The 16,470-nt window shown below is 44.1% G+C and overlaps 1 long non-coding RNA gene across 2 annotated transcripts; it reads left to right on the forward strand.

Moving 5' to 3' along the window:
* The first annotated feature begins 6,508 nt into the window (after positions 1 to 6,508).
* LOC309335129 lies at positions 6,509 to 11,998 on the forward strand. 2 transcript variants are annotated; one of them, XR_014153375.1, is made up of 3 exons: positions 6,509 to 6,637; positions 10,216 to 10,401; positions 11,757 to 11,998. It is a non-coding gene; the product is annotated as an uncharacterized lncRNA (long non-coding RNA). The 2 variants fall into 2 exon arrangements; XR_014153376.1 differs by lacking the exon at positions 11,757 to 11,998 and adding an exon at positions 11,180 to 11,201 and having other exon boundaries at positions 10,216 to 10,385.
* Positions 11,999 to 16,470: the final 4,472 nt, after the last annotated feature.

Genomic DNA, 16,470 nt, shown 5'->3' on the forward strand with positions numbered 1-16,470 from the left:
GATAGCACATGCCCTCTCCTTTAAATTTTGCTTCTGGAAAATTCTGGAAGAACTCATGGAGCTGAGATAAGGGAGCCATATGAAGTGTCTAGAGTTTGCAGAGAATATTGAATTCCAAGGCTGGGATGTGTAGGAATTATTCTTTCAACGTTGCTCTCATTTTCCTCAGGAAAATAAATAAATAAAGTAATAGAGTAATTTGCAACATCTATCAGAATAGCTATTTTTGTCTCTGGTCTATTGTAATCCCTTAGTTTTTGTCTGTTAGACATTGATTCATTGAAACCAGGCATGGCCAAACTTGGCCCTCCAGATGTTTTGGGACTACAACTCCCATCATCCCTAGCTAACAGGACCAGAGGTCAGGGATGACGGGAATTGTGGTCCCAAAACATCTGGAGGGCCAAGTTGGGCCATGCCTGATTTAGACCAACGCAGCTTGCAATTGTCATTCTCAAGAACTGGGTCAGAATTTGTGGTAAGGGAGGTGCAATTCTGAACTCATTGGCATTGCATTCCCAACTGACAGTGAGTAATTATTGCAGTCTGATAGTGTCTGGCTAGATAACTGCCTTATTGTACAAGGGCTCGGTCAGATCTCTTTACATCTTTCTCTTTACTTCAAAGCAGCCACAGAGGGCTTCTGATCTGAACAGGGAAGTTGCAAAAGGGGAAGGATTACTAACTCTTCCTCCCAGGCCATTTCCCCAAACAAAATCTGCCCCCAACTACCAAGCCACTCTTAGCTTTGAGAGTGAGAAGAAGAAAAACAAGCTCCCGTATTGTACTTGCATACATTCATAACTGATGGAAATGTTAGTGCAAAGTGGTGAGAACCTCAAAACTTTGTTTTTTTGTTCCTCTCTCAGCTCATCCTGGTATTTCCATGCCAGCTCTGCTTTGTAAGGCTGCTCTTTCTCCCTTCCTCATGTTCTGCCTCCCAAAACGCAAGCAAACAAAAAAAGAGGGACAGGAAATGTCTGATTGCCGAGTTATTAAGGGTCTTTGTCATCTTTCAGAATGTTAAGGGAAGCCAGATGTGGAACACAGGGTGGGTGGGGAGGGAAAGAGTGATTGCCTTCATTTATACAAATTAATTTGTACACAACATTTTGCCTACACTTTGAACCTGCTCTGTTTCAGAATTTAGTCTTTTCGGAACCTGGGTTTTTGACAATGCAAAATTTCAAATGAAAGTTTCCAAACTGAGTCTTGGGATTGCAGCATAAGTCTCTCTCTCTCTCTCTCTCTCTCTCTCTCTCTCTCTCTCTCTCACACACACACACACACACACATATATATATATATATAATTTTTATTAGTTTTTTTAGCATATCATTTTCAACAGTAATTAAACATACTTTTACATCTTATTCCAATTTTCGACTTCCATCAATCCTGTCTGAAAATTTTCCAATCTAATCTCTCAGTATGCATTTCTTATCTTCCCTATTACATTTCAAACTCATGACCGATATCTCTATCTTTTTCTACTTTGTAACACTTCATATATTTCTCCTTACACAACCTCTTGTAGTCCTACTAGCGTAATTTGTTGATTACAGTTGCTCTTCAAATAATTAATATACTTCTTCCAGTCTTCTGTAAATCTGTGGTCCCGCAGGTTTCGAATGCTTCCTGTCAGTTTGTCCAATTCTGCATAGTCCATTCATTTCGTCTGCCATTCTTCTTTCATCGGAATTTCTTCTTGTTTCCATTTCTGGGCTAGCAATACCCTTGCCGAGGATTGCAGCGTAAATCAGGTTGCAGCACATGTCGCAAACTGAAAACCCACCCTGTGATCTGCAAATGTGCTAAGACATCTCCTTCAAACAGTTAATGTTATCCCAAAACTTGTTACAAAGCAACCGTTTCAATTTTTTATTACAGGGTTCGAGCTCTCCCTCTTTTCTATCGAGGAGACAGCATGTTGCTTTCAACAGCTGTGTGAATCTTCTCAGAGTCCCCATTTGACCTGCAGACCCCTGTAGCAGAAAGGCAAAGGTCCCCTGCCCATAGTTATTTGCAGGATGGTTGCTCTTATGCTGTCAGGAGTCACTAATAGCCTTGTGGATCATGAACATTATGAAGAGCAAGGAGGTGGGGAGAAATTTGATTCAGTTCATCTTTCCAGGCAAACCTGCCTAGTTCTCCCTTCCTGAAACACCATGCAAACCAAATCACAGCCGTTCTTCAAAATATGCTCTTCTCTGAATTTTCAAATGTAGTTCTTCAGTCAAATGATGTGTACAGAGATGCATATACTAGGGGTGGTGCTGTGGTCTAAACCACTGAGCCTCTTGGGCTTGCCAATCAGAAGGTTGGCGGTTCAAATCCACACAACTGAGTGAGCTCCTGTAGCTCTGTCCCAGCTCCTGCCAACCTAGCAGTTCGAAAGCACGCCAGTGCAAGTAGATAAATAGGTTCCACTGTGGTGGGAAGGTAAACAGCATTTCCGTGCACTCTGGCTTTTGTCACGGTGTCCCGTTGCACCAGAAGCAGTTTCATCATGCTGGCCACATGACCCGGAAAAGCTGTCTGCAGACAAACACTGGTTCCCTGGGCCTGAAAAGCGAGATGAGCGCCACAACCCCATAGTCGCCTTTGACTGGACTTAACCATCCAGGGGTCCTTTTCCTTTACTGGGATAAACCATGGTGGGGGGAAATAACATACCAAGTGCATTATACTGGGGAAAATTGCTTTGCAAAAAAACATGTCTATTAGACAAAACTGCATACAAACATGTCTAGATTAGGAGAAATTCGCAGTAAAATACTAATGAATTTTCCTGAGGATTAAAAAAAAATGCTGATGTGGAAACATGGACAAATGAAAATTGGAAAAATGAGAAATGCAAATGGGCAGATTTTCCCGTTCCTACAGAGGACTCACACGAACATAGGGAAGTCTTTTAAAACATTTTAATTAAGACTGATATTTTGCAATATGGAAATGTAAAATTGTATGCAAGTATAGATCTGAAATTGTTGTTTATGGTGAACACTTTTCTGTTCTTTAAATTTGTATTTTTAACTTTTCTTTCTTCTTTTATTCTCTTTTTTATTTCTTCCTCTTCTTTTTGAATATTGCTTTACAGATGTATAAATAATTATGTTCATGTGTATATGTATGAAATTTGTTTCTTTGTTTCTTTTCTCATTTGATATTCTTTTCTTTTTTAATTTAATAAAATTAAAAAAAAAAATAATTTAAAAAAATAATAGGGAGATTAGATCTATCTTTGGGAGGGCATCCTTACACTGGCATTCATTGCATAAGCATGTGGGCTCAGGCATTTGCAAAATAGTTTGGAGTGGATTTAAGGGCGTCACTGCAGTGGCTTGCATAACTGGGGATTTCATGTGTAGTTGGAGTGTTGTGAGAGGTACGTACTGTCAGCAGAAAAGAGGATAGCAAAGCATCTGAGGTCCAGCTGAGGCTGTGCATTGAGACACATGGGCCACGCTGCCTGGTTGCAGGCAAGCTGAAAAACCGTGCAATGTGACATCACAATAATTAGTATTTCTTTACAATCGCAACCTGCTCTGCTTCATTAGCCGCTGCTAAAGGCAGCATGCAGCAGACCATAGCAGCTCTGTGTTACTGGGGAGGTGCGGACTGGCAGCGGTACAATGCAGTCTTCTTCCACATGTAGCTTGGGTCTGAGAACAGAAAAGTGACTCCGTTAACAGAGACAGTCTGTCCTCTGTGCATATAGTCATCCTTGGAGGACAGGCTGTTGATGGCCAAATCCATGATTCAAAAAAACAAAACAAAACAACTCACCCCACAGTGCCTCTGCATTCTGTATTTCAAATTTTAAATATGCTTTTTGTCCCCGATACCATATAAAAATTAAGTTTTATTGCGTGATGTGCAGATTTATTGGGAGCAGAGAGGCGGGCCACGCATTTCTCTAGCCGAGTTTAGTTCCAAATAAAAACATCTGAACACAGTCCTGTTGCTCAACTTATTGCAAATAGTTACGATCCCACAAACATTCTGGATGCCTACTTTCTTCTGTAACCTCACAATCCCACAGAATGCTGAAAGCTGGTTCATGAGCCCAGCAAGCCAGGAATATCTTTTTTTATTATTTTAATGATATTTATTACTTTTAAAGCTTACAAAATAGGAAAAAAAGAAAAAGAAAAGAAAAAAACACAAGGGGGGGGAAACAAAAGGAAAAAATACAATACAATACAATACACAACTTAACTAAACACATTAAACTAAATAAAAACAAAAACAATTTAAAAACATACATCACACCTTTCCCATACTCTGTTTTTCATTCCCTTGTTTCATCGACCTTGTTTCACCTCCCTTTTTGTATTCCACTTCTATTAATTGTTTCAGCAAATCCTTTCCATCTTTCTCTATTTTCTGTCATACTATAAATATCTTAACATATTTTTAACCTTATTTTCCATTAAGACTAGAATATTTGGAATATCATCTACTCAGTATAATTATAATAATTATAATTGTTATTATAATTGTTGTTGTTGTTTATACCCCACCCATCTGACCAGGCCTCCCCAGCCACTCTGGGTGGCTCCCAACAGAATACTAAAATCACAACAGAACATCAAACATTAAAAACTTCCCTAAACAGAGCTGCCCTTGGGTGTTTTCTAAAAGTCAGGTAGTTGTTTATTTCCTTGACATCTGATGGTAGGGCGTTCCACAGGGCGGGTGCCACCACCAAGAAGGCCCTCTGCCTGGTTCCCTGTAACCTCACTTCTCGCAGGGAGGGAACTGCCAGAAGGCCCTCGGAGCTGGACATCAGTGAAGGTAGGAGGTGGAGAAGCCATGACTTCCCCATTACTTCCATTTAACATGTGGAATGGCTGATATGCATACGAGGAGGGAAATCACAGGAGTCAGACATTAGATGTGATCCATATAAACATACCCTCCCACAGTTCTCTGATGAAAATAGGCACGTCGTTTTCCATAACAACAGGGACACAGGTGGCACTGTGGGTTAAACTACAGAGCCTAGGACTTGCTGATCAGAAGGTCAGCAGTTCGAATCCCCGCAACGGGGTGAGCTCCCATTGCTCGGTCCCTGCTCCTGCCAACCTAGCAGTTCGAAAGCACATCAAAGTGCAAGTAGATAAATAGGTACCGCTCCGGCAGGAAGGTAAACAGCGTTTCCGTGTGCTGCTCTGGTTTCTCCAGAAGCGGCTTAGTCATGCTGGCCACATGACCCGGAAGCTGTACTCCGGCTCCCTCGGCCAATAAAGCGAGATGAGCGGCGCAACCCCAGAGTCGACCACGACTGGACCTAATGGTCAGGGGTCCCTTTACCTTTTTATTCCATAACAACAATTATGTGATTTTTATAATTTATACCCTGCCCATCTGACTGGGTTGCCCCAGCCACTCTGGGCAGTTTCCAACATATATAAAGTCATTAAACATTAGAGAGAAAAACTTCCCTGTGCAGGGCTGTCTTCAGTAGTTTACAAAAGGTTGTATAGTTACTTATCTCCTTGGCTCAGGGGGTCACATAACACCATACCCTCCAACATTTCTCTGATGAAATGATTTGAACCTGGAATGTCCCATTTTTCCTTAGGACTCAACGAAAAGAGGGACATTTCAAGTTCAAATCAGAATCCAGGACAGCTTGTGTAAATCCGGGACCGTCCCTGGCAAATAGGGGCACTTGGTGGGTCTGTATAAACCAGTATTGCATACAGTGGTACCTCAAGTTAAGAACTTAATTCGTTCTGGAGGTCTGTTCTTAACCTGAAACTGTTCTTAACCTGAAGCACCACTTTAGCTAATGGGGCCTCCTGCTGCCGCTGCGCAGCCGGAGCGTGATTTCTGTTTTCATCCTGAAGCAAAGTTCTTAACCCGAGGTACTATTTCTGGGTTAGCGGAGTCTGTAACCTGAAGCGTCTGTAACCTAAAGCGTCTGTAACCCGAGGTACCACTGTATTATATGGTACACATGGCAGTAGGTGAGCATGCAGGGGAGGAAGTATCATATTTTTTGCTCTATAAGACTCACTTCTTCCCTCCTAAAAAGTAAGGGGAAATGTGTGTGTGTCTTATGGAGCGAATGCAGGCTGCGCAGCTATCCCAGAAGCCAGAACAGCAAGAGGGATAGCTGCTTTCGCTGCACAGCAATCCCTCTTGTTTTCTGGCTTCTGAGATTCAGAATATTTTTTTTCTTGTTTTCCTCCTCCAAAAACTAGGTGTGTCTTATGGTCTGGTGCGTCTTATAGAGTGAAAAATACGGTATTTCTAGGTGGCAAGCTTTATGAAACAGATCAGAGTTTTCAACTGGCAGCCAAACGGAGCAGAAGCTACTTGCTTAAGGGTTCTCAGACTTAAGCCAGGAATCTTCAATGAGTGGATTGTCACACACACACACACCAGGAGTCATCACGAGATGGGTTAATGAGGGTCACAAGAAAAATATCCTGTGTGCCAGACCAAAGTATATTTTTACGCAGAAACAAGCTATAAATACATTTTAATAGTGTGGCAAAGTTCACGTGAGATTCCTCTGCTTGTTTGCCATCCATAAATTTATTTTAACCGAAGAAACACTCAGCAGCAGGTCATTCCCCGGGGATAGTTTGTCTTCTCATTTTGTTTATGATGCAGCGGTCACGTGAGGAGCGGATTTCACCATGTGTTTATTGGGGGGTGGGCAGCAAAAGGGATTGGGACATTCAGCGTTACAAGTCTGGATACTTGTGAATCCTCTGTGCCATCCCAAAATTGCACAAGTCATCTGATGGTAATGGTCGCCATGATGACAAGAGTCTTTCCTACTGGGCATGTGCTCAGAAGCTCACACTCAGCAGAACTTCCTGTATTTCCGTAAGGGAGCCACATTCAGCGTTGAGATCAATGGAGCAGCCATTCAGTAGGTTTGCGGCAGTCCTGGATTCAGTCCCAATGGGATACTGGTTTTTCTACCAGTTTTTCTGAGGGCAGAAAGAGCAGTGTGACCATCTTGCCTCCATGGAAATCTGAATCTCTAGAAGAGACAGATGTGCTCTGCTGTTTTGTTGATGAACAGAGAGGAGCTCTTGCCTTTAAAACAGCTTCTTCCTGCTTTGCTAGCTAGACCAGCAAACTCAGCCGGGATTTTACCACGGATTCCATCCATTCTGGGGATTTCACCCCGTTTCAGATTTCCTAAGGATGGAAGAGGCGCAAGGAAGAGGGGCTGGCTGAGGAAGTGCTTTGCTAAAAGATCCTTTTGACTTTACCTTTTACTTCGGGAATCATTCCTACAATTTAATTAGCAATTAATAAATGGCACAGTGCGTTGCAAAATAACTCTGTGCAAATAGATATGTAGGTCATGGCAATTGCCCAGCTTTGTTGCATACGTTTTGAAATATTAGGTTTCAGTCCTGTGCAGAATTACTAGTCTCACTGAGGGCTTAACCACGCTTCCCCTTCGCCTGCTGCTTTCCTCTGGGGAAAACCACTCTTTAATACTCAATCGGAACAAATGGCAATTCAGATTTTCCCCAGGTTGACGTTTGCTTCGATTTAGCACTAAACTGCGGGTTTTCCATTGGAAAGGAGTGGGGCAAGGGGGAAACGCTTGGCCCCATTCTTTCTAGGCACGGAACAAGCAGAAGTGGGGACAAGCCCTGAGATTTAAGACATGCCCTGTATCATTGAGTCATTTCTTGAATATTTTTGTGCTGGGGAATTGAGAGCCAGTGTGCTGTAGTGGTTAAGAGCGGTAGTCTCATAATCTGGGGAACCGGGTTCGTGTCTCTGCTCCTCCACATGCAGCTGCTGGGTGACCTTGGGCCAGTCACACTTCTTTGAAGTCTCTCAGCCCCACTCACCTCACAGAGTGTTTGTTGTGGGGGAGGAAGGGAAAGGAGAATGTTAGCCGCTTTGAGACTCCTCAGGGTAGTGATAAAGCGGGATATCAAATCCAAACTCTTCTTCTTCTTCTTCTCTGCATTTTAAAGTTTCAGGGCAGCTTTTGCCAATGTGCTTCCCTCCAGATATGTTGGACTGCTACTGGGAGTTTTAGACCAAAATATTTGGAGGGAAGCAGGTTGGTGAAGAACGTTTTTCTTTGGGGGGGGTACAAAAAGAGAATATGCATAGGTATGAGGAAAAAGTTTCAGTACGCTTAGTCAGTTTATAGAAAGACTCTTATGACAGAGCTCATCTTCTTTTCCCCCGTATGTTTATTTCACTTGAATAAAATTTTATCCTGTAAGATTTCTACTGGGAGAGGTACTGGCCATTCAGGATTTCATTATCTTACATTTGTATCCCACTTCTTACCATGGAGCAGCAGTTGTTGTAAATAATTTTTATTAATTTTTCCATTTTAACAATCCAATCCAATGACATTAAATATTCCAAATTATACAAATACATTTCATATAGTCCAAATACTCCGCCAAATTATAAATTTTTATTGGGACTTCCCATGCGTCAAGTTCGGTGGGGCTCTGATCATCTTCTATCTCTACTGCCTTGAGTTTCCAATAGTTCCTTTAAATCTTCCTGTTGTTGCCCTTCCTTCTTTCATGGCCTCTGAGTTGTTTCCACAGGCAAGTTGAAGTAAGCAATGATATGCTTCTGTGTGAAATTATGCTTGACAACTCCCACAATTGCAGCTGGTAAGCCTATTGTTTGCAGTATATCCTCACACACTGGTTTTTATGCCCAATCTGCCAAGGAGCAGCAGTTGATGGGCACGGCACTGCATAGTGAGTGACAGGGGTCAGCAAACTTTTTCAGCAGGGGGCCAGTCCACTGTCCCTCAGACCTTGTGGGGGGGTCGGACTATATTTTTGGGGGGGTGAAGCAAGAGCACCACAAGCCCCGGTGGCAGCTTACCTGTGTCTTTCAAGTGGCAGGGGCGGTGGAGGGACGATGAGCAGCGCGCGAAAGGGCTCCGGAGAGGGGCTGCTTAAAATGGCGGCCACTCAAGCACTGCTTCTGCAGGGAGAAGCCAGGAGGAGGGAGGGAGGAGGAGGAGGAGGAGGCGACGGCGTGTGAGAGAGAGGGAAAGAACGCACACACTGGCAATCCACGCGGCGATTCCTGGACCATCCATGGGCTGGATCCAGAAGGCAATTGGGCCTGATCCGGCCAGCAGGCCTTAGTATGCCTACCCATGGTGAATGATATCAGCCCGTCTCCCATCCAGGCACTGACCAAACCCAGACCTGCTCATCTCCAGCAAGGCGGCAAAATCATGTCTCAGAGATAAGGAAGACCACCATCCAGCTTGCAGTGGCCCGTCTCTAAACTCAAATCCTCCAACATTTCTCTGATGAAAATAGGGACATCTTATAGAAAAGTGGGACATTCCAGGATCAAATCAGAAACCAGGACGGCTTCTGTAAATCCACAACTATCCCTGGAAAATAGGGACACTTGGAGGGTCTGTAAACCAACTCTATGGTTAGAAGAAGAAGAAAAATCTTGGTGGGAAGGCTATCAGTAGCTGCTACCCACAATGGCATTCAGTATGACTCCGAATACCAGTTTCAAAGAATGTGAAATGCTCTGCTCTGGTCCTTCTGGGGACGTGGGTGGCACTGTGGTCTAAACCACTGAGCCTCTTGGGCTTGCTAATCGGAAAGTCAGCGGTTCGAATCCCCGCGATGGCATGAGGTCAGTCCCCAGCTTGATAACACAGTAAGTGTAGTTAATTAAAAAGGATGATTTATTGTCAAAACAAGCAGGTAACTCCGGACGACTTAACACAGCTGCCACCATCATCAATCAAGATGACCCTTCTGAAGACTGCTTCCGGCGTGACCAGAAGCAACTGAACTTCCGCTTCTTACATCTTGTGTTTTGCTTCCTATCTTGCAACCTCCCATTCGCTGAGAGCTCAGACTAAGTGGGGCAGCTCCCACCTCTTTCCCATTCTCTGAGAGGCTGTCTCTAAACCCTTTCCTGCCTGTTTGTGCTTCAGGCGAGTTTTGACTGTATTCTAGCCTGTTCTTCATTACTGTCTTATCAGCTTGCACATCAAGGTCAGGAGGATCCGGAGTATGCAACTGCCGGCTTTCCTCTGTCTGACTAACATCAAAGCAGTCTCTCTGATCCTGGCTATTTTCTGCAGTTAGCTGCAAACTTTTGCTTGGCGCTGGCTCATTCCTGACACCGTGGGCGCCTTGTTGGCTACTGCGAAAACAGTGCTGGACTCTGGCCTGCTTCAGCAGGTTCTTCTTATGTTCTTAGGTGCAAGGAAGGAAGGAGGCTGATTTCCCTCAAAGATTCCTCACCTGAGAGTAAGAAGACAGGTCTGCACCACTGCTCTGTAAAGCAGGATCTCGCCAAGTTCTCCAGAACACCCCTCACACCACCCTACCAGGGCTCAAATGGAAAGAATTTGACTAGGAGGCAGCAAGGTGAGGTAAATGTGCTGTTCCGGTGCCCTACCCCTTCTTCTCCAGCCAACTCTCTCATCTTTGGCTCTTAAACGTCTGCTTGTTTGGAAAGCATTCACAAATAAATGCCAGAATTGCCTGACTTGTCTGTCTCCCTTCCTAAAGAAAACCAACAGAATTAATTAAAATCCAATGTTCCACTGACTCACTGAGTCTGAGTAATAGCATGCATAGTATATCATGTTTTCCAATTTAACCATCACACACACACACACACACACACAATAGAACAGACTGGAATTAAGCGAGCTTTCAGCCTGATAGAAGGCAGCTCTTGATAGTCCCTGATGGAAGCGACTTGGTACGATCTGTACTAGCTCAATTTCAAAGCTGCAGCAAAGCATTGCTGGATGAAAAGCGGAGAAGGGAATCGGTGCTTACTTTTCAAAAAGACAGTCTCCAAGACTCTGGGATTATATGAGAACCTTGCCCACTGTCTTGAAAGGAAGCTCTCCTCCTTTATAAGAGTTTGGAGATGGGCTGCAATAGCACATTGTCCAGTGGGAAAATATTCTGCAGCTGGATACGCACCATATATTGAAAGCACATGACTTCCCCCAGAGAATCCTGGGGGCTGTAGTTTGCCTCTCATAGGGATGCAATTCCCAAGAACCTTAGTGAACTACAGCTTCCATGATTTATCGGAGGAAACCATATGCTTTAAATATCTGGTTTATACCCAGCCAGCATATGATCAGAGATGTTTTCTTTAATATATAATATTAGTTCATTCTCTCTCTCTCTCTTTAAAGCAGGGTTGGGGCTGCTAATGAGAAGTAATAATAATAATAATAATAATAATAATAATAATAATAATAATAATAATAATTTATTATTTATACCCCGCCCATCTGGCTGGGTTTCACCAGCCACTCTGGGTGGCTTCCAACAAAATATTAAAATACAGTGGTCTGTTAAACATGAAAAGCTTCCCTAAACAGGGCTGCCTTCAGATGTCTTCTAAAAGTCTGGTAGTTGTTCTTCTCTTTGACATCTGGTGGGAGGGCGTTCCACAGGGAGGGCGCCACTACCGAGAAGGCCCTCTGTCTGGTTCCCTGTAACTTCACTTCTCACAGTGAGGGAACCGCCAGAAGGCCCTGAGAGCTGGACCTCAGTGTCTGGGCTGAACGATGGGGGTGGAGACCCCCATCTGGTATACTGGTATACCCCTTCAGGTATACCCCTTCAGGTATACTGGACCAAGACCGTTTAGGGCTTTAAAGGCCAGCACCAACACTTTGAATTGTGCTTGGAAACGTACCGGGAGCCAATGTAGATCTTTCAAAACCAGTGTTATGTGGTCTTGGCAGCTGCTCCCAGTCACCATTCTAGCTGCTGGTGTGATATATGTGCCTATTTAAAGGAGAATTGGTTGAGCTGCAAGACCAACAGTAAGAGGCATTGTCTACTCACACCATGCTAATGCCCCAACCCTTATCAAAGCATTCTGGTTCCAGGGACTGGGCAGAGGAGGAACCGTGGAGAGCAGCTCCCCAGTCTGACCCTTCCAGATAAGAAGGAGAGAGTTCAGAATTACAACAGGGGTTTGAGGGAGGTCACACAGCTCAGAGGAAGATGAGGTGAAAAGTTGGGAAATAATGGGAGAGGAGGAGGAGGAGGAGGAGGAGGAGGAGGAGGAGGAGGGGAAGAAGAAGGAAGAAGAAGTATCAGGAGAGAGACAACTGGTGGACTCAGTGTCTTTAGAAAGCATTCCAGACTCCCCCTCTCTCCCAGAACATGGCGGGCTTTGAAAGTAGGAGAGCAAAGAGCTCAAAGGCAAAGGGAGATTTTCAGCACCTGTAGCGATGACTCATGAGGAAGTTGGAGAGACGGAGGGGGTGGAGTTTCACTCAGAGCAACGCCATTATTCCGAGAGGCCACATTCAGTATGTCCTTTCATGCTGCATCACAGTGTGGTACACTGGTTTGACATCACCTGATAGGAAGTGCCTACAGAGGGTGGTGAATACAGCACAAGATATTATGGGCTGTCCCGTGAATCCGCTGGATGAAATAGTGGAAGAACGTTGTCTCAGGAGCGTGAGGAAAATTCTCAGGGATGATTAACACCCTGGCCGGCACTTTCTTGATCTCCTGCCCTCAGGCGGAAGATACAGAAACATGATTAGTCGCACCAACAGGGTAAAGAACAGCTTCTATCTGTGGGCTGTTAGGCTGCTGAATGAAAAGATAACAACAGGGCAACTGACTTTCGGGTATGGTGTGTGTGTGTCAGTAAACGAGGCGAATTAAGACTAAGAGAGCTGAGTGGGGGGTGCTTGTGTAATCTCACTGTATACAAGGTGTACAAGTGACAATAAAATATTTCAATTTCAATTCCCAAGCCTCTCTCTGTGAATATTGAATAAAAGCCAATGGTAAGTACTTTTCCTTGTCTTGTCCATTCCTGGCAACCTGCCGTGGGATTGGTTCCTCTGCCGCCTGACGTCTGGGGATAAGAGAAGGCCGTTGTTATGATGGTGGTTTTATTAGTAGGCTGTCAGTAGGCTTTTACAGTGGTACCTCGGGTTAAGTACTTAATTCATTCCGGAGGTCCGTTCTTAACCTGAAAATGTTCTTAACCTGAAGCACCACTTTAGCTAATGGGGCCTCCCGCTGCTGCTGGGCCACCAGAGCTCAATTTCTGTTCTCATCCTGAAGCAAAGTTCTTAACCTGAAGCACTATTTCTGGGTTAGTGGAGTCTGTAACCTGAAGCATATGTAATCCGTGGTACCACTGTACTATGTTTTTTATCACTGATGTTCTGTAATGTGTTTCAATGTTGTATACTGTCCTGGGGTCTTTTGATAAAAGGAAGCATAAATACTGAAATTATAATTGTCGGAAGAGGGAGGAGCCACAGTTCAGTGGTAAAATGCAAACTCTACAGGCAGAAGGTCTGGTTCAGTCCCCAGTGTCTCCAAATAAAAGAACCTCAGGTAGATGGGCAGGGAAAGATCCTGACCAGTAGGAGCCACTACTGGTCAGAACAGGCAAACCCTGGGCTAGATAAGCCAATGGTTTGACTGTGTATAAAGCCGATCCATTTGTTCACAACTGCTGTGTTTTACAAAATGCCTGCAATGGCAAAAAGCGCATAGTGGGCATGGCCTCTGCAACAAGCCACTGTTTAGACTGAAAAGAACACTAGAAACAACTGTGTCAGTGAACGTCCAAACTTTGGTCCACATGCAAACATTGACAATTCCTGGTCAACCTTGTGGATTTCTGAAAGCTTGTGAAAGAACATCACTCAGTTGCGACAATTGCCTGAATGGTCTGTGTGTCATCAAAATGTGTATGTGTGTGGTGTAGTGGTTAAGAGCGGTAGACTCGTAATCTGGGGAACCGGGTTCGCATCTCCGCTCCTCCACATGCAGCTGCTGGGTGACCTTGGGCCAGTCACACTTCTTTGAAGTCTCTCAGCCCCACTCACCTCACAGAGTGTTTGTTGTGGGGGAGGAAGGGAAAGGAGAATGTTAGTCGCTTTGAGACTTCTTAGGGTAGTGATAAAGCGGGATATCAAATCCAAACTCTTCTTCACATCTTAGTGTATTTTTGGTCTTTGTTGGAAGCCGCCTAGAGTAGCTGGGGAAACCCAGCCAGATGGGCGGGGTACAAATAAATTATTATTATTATTATTATTATTATTATTATTATTATTATTAGTGTGTGATATACCTCTAAGTATCTATAGATCGGGGTGGCTAATGAGTTGCCCTACAGATGTTGTTGGACAACAAATCCCATCAGCCCCTGTCAGCATGGTCCATGGTCAGGGATCATGGGAGTTCAAGTTCCTCAATATCTGGAGGGCATCTTGTAAGAGGAGAGGAGAGGAGAGGAGCATTCACACAATTCAGCTGGGAGTGTCCACATTTGGTGAATGTCACCAAACTTTGGACAGTCACAATAATCTAAAAATACGGTTAATCATTAGTGTTGTCTGTACCTTAGAAATGAAGGTACAGATGCTTGGAAATAATTTCATTTATGAAAAATCCAGAAACTGAGCTTCTAACAAAATTATTATATGACTTGCTATCTCTGGGCTTTTAATTAGTTAATCAGTTAATTTGTTTTTTTTCCTCCTGTTTATTTAAGATACTTGCGATCCTACTCTTTCAGAGAGGCTTCCTTTAAACACACACACACACAATGTTCATTTCAGAGAACTGCCATTTCTCTTATAAGGATATATATATAGACCAAGGGAGAAGGAGGCAGTTGCCGTGCCAAACTCACACATCAGAGCAATCTCATCCCTGGCGTTTGTGACAGCTGAATGAGTGCCGTGAATGGAGCATATAAGCATAGAACGGGTGCAAATAAGGTTTGTGTTCCTTGATGACAAGACATCTACCTGTTGCCAAGAGTGCTAGAAATTTAAACATCAGGTTGCTATAAAGTCCACATTGCTGAGTCATGACTATGTTCAATAAGAAAGTAGCCATGCCCTTTTTTAGTAAAGCAATGTGGTTTACGTTTAGGATTATGTTAGCAGTTAGCGGCACTTCTGTTACAATTCAGTTTTCCAGGGGATTATAACTTGGCTGTAAGCGGTTCACTTGGGGGATGAAGTTGAACAGAGACAAGGTCTTGGCTCAGCTACAAATGTGGGGTGTTGTTTTTTTCTTTCCCCCTTTTTTCTCTCTGTAGCAAACTCTTAAAATATCACTCCAAGTAGTTACATGGCACAAATATGGTGTGTGTGTGTGTGTGTGTGTGTGTGTGTGTGTGTGTGTGTAGCCATTTACAGGGAGACTTATACGATGTCTTACCACAGTCAACTAGCTCAGAAACCACATTTCACAGACACTCAATCTGAAGGAATGCCTGCAGATCTGGAAGAATTCTCCATATTCACAGGGTGAAAAGGAAGGGGGAGGCAGGACAAGAGTCCACTATGCATAATCTCATGTCAAACATACAGCACAGATCCTGCAAGAGGAGAAGGAGGGCTTCAAGATTACCATTTTTGATAGAATCTCAGGGTTGTATCCATTAACTTGTTCTGTCAATGCAGAAATTTACCCTTGTGCAACAGAACCTGCCCTTGTCCTGTGGCAGAGCTTCATGGGGGCGTTGTGTGGCGCCCGCAGGGGTGTGGCGCAGTGCCTGCGGGGGCGGGGCACCCAGCACGGGGAGGGGGCAGCCAAGATGGCACCCCAGTGGGACTGTGATGCCGGGGGCAGTGCGTTCCCCCACCCCCCTCTTCCTGCACCAGTGCCTCTGTCCTGTCCCCACACCCTCCCCAAATCTGCTCCAGAGGGTTGTGGAAACCCACCAAACAGATTTAGGGGATGTGCAAGCGAAGGAGGGGGGCGAGTTTTGTTGTTCAAGTGTAAATCCTTGTTCTGTTGGAATGAACAAGTTGGATAACCACCATCACCCCAAAGCTCTACCGGCTAGAGCCAGATGCAAGAGACATACTCTGAAAATGAAAGAAGACTGTGCCTCTGAGCATCTGCTGAGCGCAGGGATTTATTCTGAATATCAGAACTTAACTGGGCGTTTCCAATCAATGAACATTGAAAACATCTAGCAAACCATATTGGTAATTGGGTTCCTAGGGAGGGTATTTGGCGAGCTAACATGACAGTGATGAGGAATTGAGGATTGGAGTGATCATGTTCTGAACAGAGTTGTATTGTAACTTTAGAATAAATGTGTTTTAATAATATTTTTTTAAAAAAGAAGAACTGAACTGAACTCACAGTCCTTCCACACAAAAATCCATTCTCAGTTATAAATATGACTCTGGATATGAATGTAATTCATTCTGGGGGTCCGTGTGCACCCAAAAAATCTGTATCCAGAGGCACCGCTTCTGCGCACTCACGCAGCTCAATAAAGCGCTTCTGCACATGAACATGCAGCAAAATCCAGAGAAATACTTCCGGGTTTGCCGCTTTCGCATCCCAAAGTTTACATTACTCGAGAGTAACGTAACCCGAGGGTCTACTGTAAAAAGGTAAAGGGACCCCTGACCATTAGGTCCAGTCGTGGCCGACTTTGGGGTTGCGGCGCTCATCTCGCTTTATT

This window comes from Podarcis erhardii (assembly GCF_964252035.2).
Source record: "Podarcis erhardii genome assembly, chromosome: 2".
NCBI lineage: Eukaryota > Metazoa > Chordata > Lepidosauria > Squamata > Lacertidae > Podarcis > Podarcis erhardii.